The 12,313-nt window shown below is 54.6% G+C and overlaps 1 protein-coding gene across 3 annotated transcripts in view; it reads left to right on the top strand.

Annotated features, from left to right (window-relative positions):
* The window catches only part of ARPC2 (actin related protein 2/3 complex subunit 2), a 308,635-nt gene that overhangs the window by 255,713 nt on the left and 40,609 nt on the right, over positions 1-12,313 (top strand). The gene's annotated exons all lie outside the window — the stretch shown is intronic.

The following is a 12,313-nucleotide window of genomic DNA, read 5'->3' on the forward strand; positions in this document are numbered from 1 at the left end:
CGTTGTTAACCCGGAGGGTAATTCACCACTGGGACAGCTCACCTGGAGCATGGGGAATCTCCACCACCTGGAGCCTTTCCAGCCAGCCTGGCTGCCTTTCTAAGAGAGCCGCTCCAGCTCCCCCAGAGCGGAATCCCTGGGCGAGGATCTCTGGGCCCTGCTGGCCTTTGACCTATCAATCTGGGAGGCAAGGCGCAGTTAGACGATGGGCCCCGAACCAAAAACCCAGAGTGGCGGGTCCCCAGCCCCACCCACCATACTTAGCTCTTAGGTGGTGCCTTTCATCAGCAGGTCTCAAAGTGCTTTGCACTGGAGGTCAGTATCACCATCCTCACGTTACAGCTGGGGAAACTGAGGCACAGGATGGCAAAGTGACTTGGCTAAGGTCACCCAGCAAATGAGTGGCAGAGCCAAGAACAGAACCCAGGTTGCTCATATCCTAATCCAGGGCGCTGTCCACTGGGCCACACTGCCCCCTAGCTATGGGATAGGGAGGAAATAGAAGATGCTGGTGCAGCCCCTGGGCAAAGGGTCTGTGCTGTGTCGTACCCAGTGGCCAGCAGCCAGCTGGGGCCAGCCAGCACAGAGATTGAGGTGGAGGGGTGGTGGGGTCAGAACTACAGCTGGTCTCTTCTTCCTCAGGCCCAGCGAGGGGCCTTCAAAGCAGAGCATCAATCAGAGTAGCTCTGAGGCTGCTCTAGTTTACACTGCAGGCCAGACAGGACTCTGGATTGCTCCAGAATCTGGGGCACACCCAGGTGGCTGAAAGCCAAGCGCAGGACTGGGAGAAGTGAGAATCAAACGTGTTTCTAGGTGGTCGGTTACAGGGCACGAGGAAACAAGCCACCCCAGGGATGCAGCAATCGGGCTGGAGGATGGGAGTCTGATGAAATGGGATTCATCCATCTGACCAGAGCCCAGGCACTTCCAGGAAACGGTAGCCATGAAATCAGCGACAGCCTCCCTGGGACAGCCCGTCCCGTTGGGCGCCCTGATGCTCTTTCACAACACGACCCTGTGCAGCCGCGGAGGGGTGGCGCTGTGGGTGGGCGTGTGCTGGGGTTGTTTGAAGGGGCGAGTCTAGGGCAGGCGAACGGAGGCAGTGGGTAGCGTTGCATGGCGCATGCCCACCTGCGTAATTGTCCCATGGGCTGCCTCTGCCTCCGGACCCCTGCAGTGCAACCAACTGAGGTTCTTGTAGAGCGGTCCCTGGGGATTGAACCCAGGCCTGCTAAAGCATGAGCCACCGGACTAATCCCCTGCAGGAACTGCTTGCAGAAGATGCCTCTCCTCTGTGGGCCGGTCTCTGAGAGGGACATTTAACCCTAATGAATGCACGTGGCCGCTCCTGCTTTCAATTGGGGGGCTGGGCAACTTTCCCAAGGACCCTGCAATTATTTTTCTTCTCTTTTTCCAGGAGCTCCCTCTCTGGTGCTGCAGGACCCGGCACGGATGACCGTACCCGAGGTGAGCGCTCGGCAGAGCCGAGCCTCTCCTGTGTGTGATGCATCCACCCCTGCCCCCCCGGGGGGAGCTGCCCAAGACCCATCCATGCCGAGTGAGTCACACAGTCTGTGGCCAGCTGGGACCGCCATGATCCTCTACTTCAGTGATGCCCAAATTCTTCCTCCTTCTTACCAGTCTGAATTTGTCTAGCTTCAACCTCCGGCCTGTGGCTTATGTCAGACCTTGTCTGCTAGACTGAGGAGCCCTCTGTTGTCAAATTTCAGTTCCTGTGGATCCACTTATAGACTGAAAAAGAGAAGTGACGTTCTCTTGGTTAAGCTAAATAGATAGAGCTCCTTCAGTCTGTCGCTACGAGGCGGGTTTGCTAATCCTTTGATCATTCTCGGGGCTCTTCTCTGACCTCTCTCCAATTCACCAACATCCTTCTTGCACTGTGGGCCTCAGAACGGGACCCAGGATTCCAGCAGCGGTCGCACCAGGGTCGAATCCGGTGGTAATACAACCTCCCTCCTCCTGCTCAATATTGCCACCGTGCAGGGGCGGCAGGTATCGAAGGCCAGGGGAGGCTAAGCCTCCCGGAACCCAGGCTGTGGCCCCGCCCACTCTCTGCCCGAGGCCCCGCCCTCGCTCCCCTCCTCCCCTGAAGCCGGCAGACTCAGGCTGTTCGGGCCGGCGCAGCTGGGGTGGCTCGGACCAGCCGGCGCAGCTAGGGCGGGCCAGCTGGGGCTCCTCCGGCTACAGGGGGGAAGGGAAAGGGGGCTCGGGGCTCTGGCCGTGGGGGGCGCTCGGGGCTCCGGTGGGTGGGGGCAGGGTCTTGAGTGGAAGGGGGGTGGCCAGGGGGCTAGCCTTCCCAAGGGGTTCCCTCCCCAAGGGGTTCCCTCTACTGGAATGAGATCAGCCCACTGCAGGCTGGAGGAGCAGAGGGCAGTGTTTCAATAGGCCTGAAGAAGCAGCGACGGACCTAGGCCCCTGCGACTCAGACACTTGCCTTTAGTCCCGCGAGGAGCCCCCTGAGTCCCGATGGCAAAACCAGCCTCGGGGCTAATTCAAGAGGCGGCGTTCCTGGGCTCACGCCCAGCTGGTAACTCTGGCTCAGGGCAGGATCCCCAGCATCCCCCTCCCTCGGTTCCTACCGTCTCCTCTGCTGGCTCACGCCCACGGCAGGCGCTCCGTGTTTAGATGTGGAACCGGATTGGTACAGCGGTAGCAGGGATCACACCCGCAGCTGCTAGCTCTGAGGGCACAAGCCTCTGGCTAGCTCCACACCTGGCCCGGGGGCTCGGTGGGGGGTGGGGGCGGGGGGAATGAGACAGGCGGGGGGATCTAGAGCCCAGCGTCTCCCAACCATCACAAGGTTTGTTTGAGCTGATGGGGGGCGGGCGAGCCCGGGGCAGGCCGGGGTTCAGCAGTGAGTGCATGGCACTGGAAACGACGCACTCAGACCGAGGGGAGTTGGGATCCTGCCGCTGCAGCCCAGAAAGGGAAACCAGGAGCCAGCACCGGTGCTGGTCCACCTCGGTGCGGCCTCGTCTGCACGGACTAAGGTCAATCCACCAGGGGAAGGATTTAACATCACTTCTCCCTGCCCTTGCAATCAATGGTCTAGTTATTCCATAGACCTGCCGCGAGTGCAGGGGACTGGACTAGATCGGGGTTTCTCAAGGACTGGGCTGTGGGCCAGCGCTGGTCCCCGAGATCTCCCTGGTGCAGTTTAGGAAGGGAGAAAGCCAGTCCCTGGTATCAAAGAGGCTGAGAAACACTGAGCTAGATGCCCTGGTGAGGTCCCTTCCGGCCCTACACGGCTCGGATGGCTGAGATTCCAGCAGAGGGAGCCATTGCCTGACTTTACAGTGAAATCGCTGCAGAAGTTCGTCCGTCCAAAAGCTCCACGGCCCACTCCAGTGTCCAGCCCCAGCCCACAACTCAGGGGGCAAATCTGCAAAGCCCAGGCTGGTTAGGTCCTGGCTATCTCAGTCGTTCCCTTTCCCACTCACTCTCTGTCTATCCCTAGGTTTTCTCATGAACCCGCCCTCTCCCACCCCGGGGAGGATCTACGCGCTTTCGGGACCCCTGAAGCAGTGCGGGAGGAGGGGCTGCAGAGGAGATGTGACCCCTGAGATGTGGTGGACTGCTCTTGGGATGAGGCAGGACTCCGAGGATCTGGACTGAGCCCCTGATCCTCCACAGACTCCCCGTGTCCCCATCCTTGTTCCTTCTGCTTGGGCTGTGAGCTCTCTGGGACTGGGACTGGCTCTTCCTATCATGTATGTGCAGCACCTGGCGCAATCTCAGGGACCCTGATCTCCGCTGAGACCCCCAGGTCCTACTGAAATAAATAATAAACTCCTGATAAAGACAGAGGGGCTCGCACTGGAATGATGCTGGGGTTCCTGTACCAGGTGGAAAGGCCCTGCTGGGCTTTGGAGAGCTGGCTCTGCCTACCCCTTCAGAGCGTGAGAGCTTTCCCGAGTGCACAGATGCACAAATATACTCAGTGTGCCTGGCAAATGAGGGGCCCAGCAGCAGCTGGCATCTTGTCTGCATTCTTCGAAGCGAGGCCATTGGGGGTAAGGCACGGGCGATCGGGGAGCCACGGGGAATTGGGTCTGACACACTGCTGATCGGGGAGCCGCAAGGAATGGATCTGACCTGCTGCAGATCGGGGAGTCGCGGGGAATTGGGTCTGATGCCCTGCCAACAGGGAAGTCAAAGGGAATTGGGGCACGTTGGAACTGGAGGTTCTTTTCCTCCAAACGACTTGTATTGTTTTTAAAAAGCACTAACAGGGAGTGGGAAGCAGAAGCATCACAAAGCAATCCCTGCTCCTGGTGCATGCCTGAGCAGCCCAGATAAGGTACAGGCTCTCCCACTCTTGGCTCCCACCCAAGAGAGGGCCCTAGTGTGAACTGCTCAGGAATTTGTTGATGGAATTCCAATTCCCTGAAACCAAAAAAAAGGGTGGGCCAGACCAATGTCCCACTTCGAAAAGAAGTTTTGAAAATGACAAATGGTCCCAGTTTGACAGTTTTGCAATGAAAAGTTTGCATTTTTCAGGCCGATACGACATTTTGTTTTGCTATTTGCTTATTTATAGTAAAAAAATTAAATGGGTGAAATTCGAATTGAAACATTTCAAAATTAGCCAAGGGAAACGTTTCCATTGGCCCAACACGAAGATTTTTGAAATTTTGATTTTTCGCCCCGATTTGGGACAGGAAAAAAATTTTTAAATCCCCCAAATTTGCACAGGCCGAGAAACCGCTTCCTGCCCAGCTCTCGTCCAGGGTCAGTGCAAAGCCCGGTGAATTTAGATGCATTTGGTGTTTTACCCTTTTCAAGGGCACGTGGCTGTGAGAGCCAGCATCTCCCTGCCCAGACAGATCATAGAATCATAGAATATCAGGGTTGGAAGGGACCTCAGGAGGTCATCTAGTCCAACCCCCTGCTCAAAGCAGGACAGATCCCCAATTAAATCATCCCAGCTGGGGCTTTGTCAAGCCTGACCTTAAAAACTTCTAAGGAAGGAGATTCCACCACCTCCCTAGGTAATGCATTCCAGTGTTTCCCCACCCTCCTAGTGAAAAAGTTTTTCCTAATATCCAACCTAAACCTCCCCCACTGCAACTTGAGACCATTACTCCTCGTTCTGTCATCTGATACCATTGAGAACAGTCTAGAGCCATCCTCTTTGGAACCCCCTTTCAGGTAGTTGAAAGCAGCTATAAATCCCCCCTCATTCTTCTCTTCCGTAGACTGAACATCCCCAGTTCCCTCAGCCTCTCCTCATAACTCATGTGTCCAGATCACAGGCTCTGTTGCCTTAAAACAGGAGCTTGCATGGGGCGGCCCAGTTGTGCGCCCACTGAAGTCAATGGCAAAATGCCCGCTGAATTCCACAGGAGCAGGCCCTTTCGGTAAAGGGCTAGGTACTGCACCAATGGTGGCCACCTCTGGGTATCATGCAGGAGATCAGACTAGCTGTTCGTAGTGGTCTCTTCTGGCTTTCAAATCCGCGAACCAAAGGAAAGGCTCTCGTTGAGTCCCATGGGCCCAGGGAGCTATCAGAGCGCGCCAGATTCCCACTGGTCACGAGTTTGAATTCTGCCTCTGCCATTGACTAGGCATCAGACACCGAGGCTGCCATGTTCAAACCTGGGAGCCCACAAGTCGGCGCTGACGGGTACAATTTTCAAGGGCCAAGGTGACTGCGGGACCCAAATTCCCATTTTGCAGAAGCGCTCGGGAGCTTATGCGACACTGAAGGGCGCTTTTGAAACCGGGCCCTGGCATCTGCTTTTTAAGGCTATGTAAGGGAAAGCACCTAGGGCCAGCATCCTTCTAATGTTCCCCACCCATGGGCACCAATATGGAGGTGATGTGCGACACGACCCTGTGTGACATTATCACCTTCATATTGGTGCACATACCAAAATGAATGGGGTGGGGGTGGGGCCGAGGGGTTCGGAGTGCGGGAGGAGGCTCAGGGCTGGGGCAGAGGTTGGAGTGCAGGGGGGTGGGGGGCGGAGTGAGGGCTCCGGGTGGGGATGGGGGCTGTGGGGTGGGGCCAGGGATGAGGGGCTCAGGGCTGGGGCAGAGGGTTGGGGGTGCCGGGTGGGAGCAAGGGCTCTGGTTGGGGGTCCGGGATCTTGGGAGGGACTGGGGATGAGGAGTTTGGGGTGCAGTGGGGCTCCCCGGGGTTATGGTGGGAAGAGAGGACTCTCCCTAGCTCTCTCTCCCCATGGCGGCAGCACCTGGGCTGGGGCGGGAGAGGTGCTTCTCCCCCAGCCACAGCAGGTCCAGGCCAGGCTGGGGCGGGGGCACCTGTCTGCCGGCCACGGCAGGGCCGGGGCTGGGCTTGGTCGGGGATGAGGGAAGGGGCGCTGCTAAGCCCTGCCGCTTAGAGGGAACATAGCCTCAGACGTCATTCTTCAGTGCGATCACGGTGGCTGCATGGCCCCCGGGGGCTCCGTGTCTGGCCATCGTGATTTGGGGGGCATGTGGCCACAAGCACTCCCATCACTACAAAGAACTTGCGCGTGTGGCTATTGTGCTATTAATGGAGTTTCCAACAACCGTTGTAAGTGAGCGGGCACTTCCCTTTCTCGAGAGCAAATCCAGAACCAAGCTCAGGGGCCCAACCCGGGAGGCTGCCAGAAGAGAGAAGTGCTGAACGAATTCCCTTCCCAGAGCCTGGTGAAACAAACCGCAAGTTTGTTGATATTTACAACTACTTCGCTGCAAAAAAGCCATCGGAGAGGTTTTGTTTCAGCAGACTTGTTTGGAAATGGATCGGGGAGCCACGGGGAATTGGGTCTGACACGCTGCTGACCGAAATGGATCTCGTTAGTGACCAGCGGGTGGTTTCTGCAGTGCTGTAGATTTAGTCTTTTCTTGACATGACACTTTCCCTCCCACGAGTGCTCTATTTTAACTGTCAAAACAGCGGCCACTGTGAATTTACTGAGGTTGAACAATTCGTTTGAGAGCCACCGGCCCAGGCATTCTTCAAAAGCCCACGAGGTGCCTGTCTGCTTCTCTAGGCACCTGAATACTTTGAAAACCTGGCCTTTCGGCTCTTTTGAGACTGTTCCTTGGAGCCCGGCGCTCTGTGTGCGGGGGAGGGATCTCAGTGGGGACTGCGTGTGACTCAGCTCCCAGCCCCAGGCTGGTTCCTCATTCTTGAAAAGAAACAAACCCTAAATCATATTGACGCTGCCCCATCTGTTAGCTCTACGGGCGTCTCCTTGCCCCACACCCTGTCCCCTAGGGGTGCCGGGTCCCTGGTGGCCCGGAGACAGGTGTAACCTCGGTCAGGCTTTCCTATGGATCGGCAGTAGCCTTCCCTGGAAACGGTGATACAAAACCACTCTCCAGTCTCCTCTCTGGAGTGGTGGGCCAGCTGGGCTAGCTTCCCAGACGCCATCTCAGCCCTCTGAGTGCCCAGATTGAACACCGCTCATCAACAGCAATGCTGGTTAGTTATCACTGGTCACCCCTGTTGTGTTCAGAAACCTCCTTCCATCTCCAACGCTCTCCAAGTGTTCTTTGCATACTCAGCACACCGCACATCTGGGGAACACCAGTCTGGTCATGGGCCCTACAGCTGGGCAGAGAAAGGTCCAACAAGAGCCAGTGGCTGGAAGCTGGAGTGAGACAACTGAGACTGGAAACAAGGGGCGGGTGTCCCCGGGCGACTGGCCCCTTTATGCCTTCTGAACGCCCAGCTGGGAGGAACAATGGGTGATCGGTAAAGGAGCACCTGGACCGAATCAGAATTACCCAGGCTCAGTCCTGGCTGCAGAGGAGGAACTGAGTGTGTGCTGAAGCCAGCGACAAGCCATCGCGCCGCCTGGCCCAGAGGCGGAGGGGGCGCCGGTGGAGCCGCGGGGTCTTGCTCTGGCTTTGTAGTGCCGATCCTTTCTGTTAATAACGGAGGGGGGGCACGTTAGTACCCGGAGGCCTGCTTAGCCTCGTTTATACTCTGGGGGAGGGGAAATCGAGGCAGGGCTCACCTGGGTGCTACACCTGACTGCAGCGGGGTATGCAGGGTAGTGATGCCAGCACAGATATTTCGGGGGGAGTGGGGGTCGGATTCCCACACTTGAGCCGAGGCCGGCAGGAGTCGAGTTCTGGGCGGACTCCCCGGCTCTCAGCCGTACAGGAACAGACGCTCCGTGCACCAGGTCCCAGTGCCGCTTGGCCCAGCCGGCGGCCGCCCCCCGTCTGCACTGAGGGTGGCTGGGGCCAGTGTCAGAAGCATTGTGACCATGCAGCCAGAGCGACGCTCTGGACCGCTCCGGACAGCAGCTGTGCTGACTTCGCACAGGGCCCCGGCTTACAGGTGGTCGGGCCACGGCCCCTGGCTGCGCGGCCTATGGGAATCTGAGCCAGGGTAAAAACCTTCACTCGTCACCCCCAGCCCTTCTGAGCCAGGGCCAGTGATGCCCTCCCGTGCAGGAGGGTAACTAACCAGAGGAACAATCTAGCGAGGGACAGGCTGGATTCTGGCAATTCGTACATCAAGAGCGGAGGTTTTTCTAAAAGCTCTGCACTAGTGCAAACAGGGGTTACGTCAGGGCAGTCCCATGGCCTGGGTTACCCAGGGGGGTCAGACTGGAGACCACAATGGGGCCAGACTTCCACCCATTCTGTCTGGTCTCACTGCTTCATTCCCCCTGCCTCCAGCCTTCCCCAACGCCCCCCTCTCCCCACCCCACCCGCACATGGCTTCCTGATACAGATTTAAAGAAACAGGACCCATTTCCTCACTGTCCTTACATAAGAATGGCCAGACTGGGTCAGACCAAGGGTCCATCTAGTCCAGTGTCATGTCTTCCGACAGTGGCCAATGCCAGGTGCCTCAGAGGGAATGAACAGAACAGTCAATCATCGAGTGATCCATCCCCTGTTGTCCACTCCCAGCTTCTGGCAGTCAGAGGCTAGGGACACTCAGAGCATGGGGTTGAATCCCTGACCATCTTGGCTACTAGCCATTCGTGGACCTATCCTCCATGAACTTACCAAGTTCCCTTATCCTAAACTGGAGTGAAATGCTGCTCTGCACGGTTACACATCTGCCATGTTCCAGCCCAGAGGTGGCTGCATTTCAGTGGTGGGCGTGGTGGCTCCTCTTTAACAACATGTTACCTGCGTAAATATAAAGTTGTGACATTTAACGAGAGCCGATGGGGGGAAGCAGAAACGATCGAAAGTCAGGCTAGAAATAAGGTGCATGGGTTTACCAGTTTGGGGAGTTAGCCCCTGGAGCAGCTTACCGCTGAATACGGTGGGTCTGTCCTTACTCAGAGTCTTCACAGCTCGTTCCAAAAATATGCTTCAGCTAAACCACCAGTTGGGGGTGAGGTGCAGGAATCGCTGAGGGAGGTTCTCTGGCCAGTGCTATGCAGGAGGTCAGGTTAGAGCGGGGTGGGCAAACTATGGCCCGGGGGGCCGCATCTGGCCCTTCAGATGTTTTAATCTGGCCCTCGAGCTCCTGCCAGGGAGCGGGATCTGGGGCTTGCCTCACTCCGCACGGCCCCCCGGAAGCAGCAGCATGTCCTCCCTCCAGTTCCTACGCGTAGGGGCAGCCAGAGGGCTCCACACACTGCCCCTGCCCCAAGTGCCGCCCCCACAGCTCCCATTGGCTGGGAACCGTGAGCATTCATGGCCCGCCATACAATTTCCATCCCCAGAGGTGGCCCTCAGGCCAAAAAGTTTGCCCGCCACTGGGCTAGATGTTCATAAACTTCCTGACTGGCTTTAAAAACTATGAGTCTAGATGTTGTTTTGGGTGCTTTCAGAAGGATAGGTGCTGGGTCCACATATAATCTTTATTAATCTGTATTATTTATATATTTATTATCTTCCTGCTGAGACACAATCTGAGGATTTGGAATTTTCCGGGTGACTGCTGGTACCACCACAAAGCATGCAGACCCAAGCCATTTCCGGCCACCCTTGCACTGCCTCGAGGGGAAAAGCCAGTGGAAGTGGACAGAGAGGGAGCCATGCTCTAGAATTCTCGAGGCGGGTGGAGGATTCACCACTCGCCTCTACGGGGTGGAACTATAAAACAGTAGGAAAACGATCATTTCCCACTGATTTGCACAGCACTTTCCCCTAAAGCCCAGCCATGGGGCTAGGCAGGTAAGTGAAGGAACTGCTGGAACCGAGACAGGAATGTGACTCGCAGGGAGGCTGATCGGAGACACTGGGACTGTAATTTCCGGGTGGCAGTACCTCACCGAAGTCAGGGTTACAACGGCCAGTACCTGGTCACATGACGGGGTTCAGCCAGGGCTGGATTACCCAATAGGCAGACTAAGCACGTGCTTAGGGCACCAGCAAAGCAGGGGGCACCACAAAAAAATGATATTTTTTTTGGAAAACATTTGATATTTGATATTTCAAAAAAAGCATTGAAGCAGTCATCATGGGAAAAATCAGAACTTTGTTAGACTTCCTCACACTCCACTACGCACTCTTCCCCCGTTTTTCTGTTCTCTCTTTATTACTTATCCCCACCTACCATGTGCTGCATGCTCTCTCAACCTTGTTGGCTGCAGTGCTGTTGATCGTTGTCCGGTGGCAGTAAGTTTTTTCTCACCAGTCCAGTTACTTTATACATTTTTCTCTGCCTCAACACACCGATCGGCTGTTCTTAAAACATATTTGGGCAATGATTGTGTGCTGAAATCTCTTTCTAATACACGTGCAGTGGCAACAAGTGCAATTCTGGAGTCCTACTCAAAGATTGTGGATGCATTAGAAAGTATAGCTGAAGACCAATCACAAAAGGGAGAAACTATACAAGAGGCAGCAAACATTACAAAAAAGATGCAAGAACTAGAGTTTGTATTCATGTCGACCATGTGGAATGAAATTGTACAACACTTTGACCACACAAGTCAAGCTCTCCAAGAACAAGAATTGGATCTGAACACATGTGCAGACCTCTGCCAATCATTAGCAGACCACTTACACACTTTGAGGAATGATTTCGAATGATTTGAAGATCTATCAAAAGATATCTTGCCTGATACAAACTACAAAGAAGCCCAGTCCCACAAGCGAATCAGGAAAAAACAAGCAAATGATAGCAGTCAACAGAAACAGCATTGAATCCTAGAGACAGATTTTGCGTATCTACTTACTACGCTATAATCGATACACTTGAAGCTCATATGACGAGGAGAGGTGACGTGTACAAAGAAGTATCAAGTAGATTTTCTTTTCTAAACGATATGGACTTATCTGACGAACAATATTCACAAGGTTCCCAAAAGCTCGTTGACTCAGACCCTGTTGACTTGAACATGAGTCTCTGCGGAGAAGTCCGGCAGTTCCGCTGTTACATGCGCGCAAAGTTTAATGAAACAGGAAAAATGAAATCCAGTCACATTGATCTTCGTGACACAGTATCGAAAGACGGAATACAACAGGTATTTCCAAATGTGGAGATCGCACGACGTGTTTTGCTAACACTGATGATTACTAACTGCTCCACAGAACTCTCTTTGTCTCAGCTGAAAAGAACAAAAAACCCTCAGAGAACAACAACGTGTCAGGACAGACTTGATTCACTTTCCCCATTGTGTATGGAAGCGGACGTGCTTCGTCGACTCAGCTTCGATGAACTTACCCAGAATTTTGCAATCAGAAAATCTAGAAAGCAGCTATTTTAATTTCAGCATACATGTAAGTTTTGTGTCATTTCGAAAAATAAAATTTTATTTTACGCTATAGTATTGTTTTTATTTTGAATTACACATGGGGGGGGCACCATAATCTTTTTAGTGTTTAGGTCTTAATCCGGCCCTGGGCTCAGCATCCATTGACCTGCCCCAATCACTGTGGTTACATCTGCACTGTTGAGAAATAATCCAATGTAAATAAACCCTAATTCCAACCAGAAAGAGCTCTGGACTAATACAGCCGAGCCTCCGTGGCTCTGTGATCACGTGGTCACTGTCCAAGCCTCCGTGGCTCTGTGATCACGTGGTCACTTCTTGGTGTCAGACAGGTTCCTTCTGCATTGGCCTGGCCAACTCCTGCAATGGATCTGCCACCTAGAGCCATTGTTTGTTGTCTGGAAGGATGTGAGTTTGCTCGGCTGGGGAGTGAGAGCTGTCACCAGCATGCTGGGTGTTGGCATGAACCAGAAAGCCAGTGTCCCATTTGTAGAGCTGGTGGAAAAGGAAAAGAAGAAACCAGTGACCTTTCAAAGCTGTTCTCGATGCGTGGGGTTTGCGATGGCCCCGTCTTCCAGTTTATCAACATGTTTCCAAAAGCGTTTGTTTTGGAAAACAAAAATTGCCTTTAAAAAAAGAGAGAAGTTTTGAAAATG

The sequence above is a fragment of the Caretta caretta genome, chromosome 11 (genome assembly GCF_965140235.1).
Source record: "Caretta caretta isolate rCarCar2 chromosome 11, rCarCar1.hap1, whole genome shotgun sequence".
Taxonomy (NCBI): domain Eukaryota; kingdom Metazoa; phylum Chordata; order Testudines; family Cheloniidae; genus Caretta; species Caretta caretta.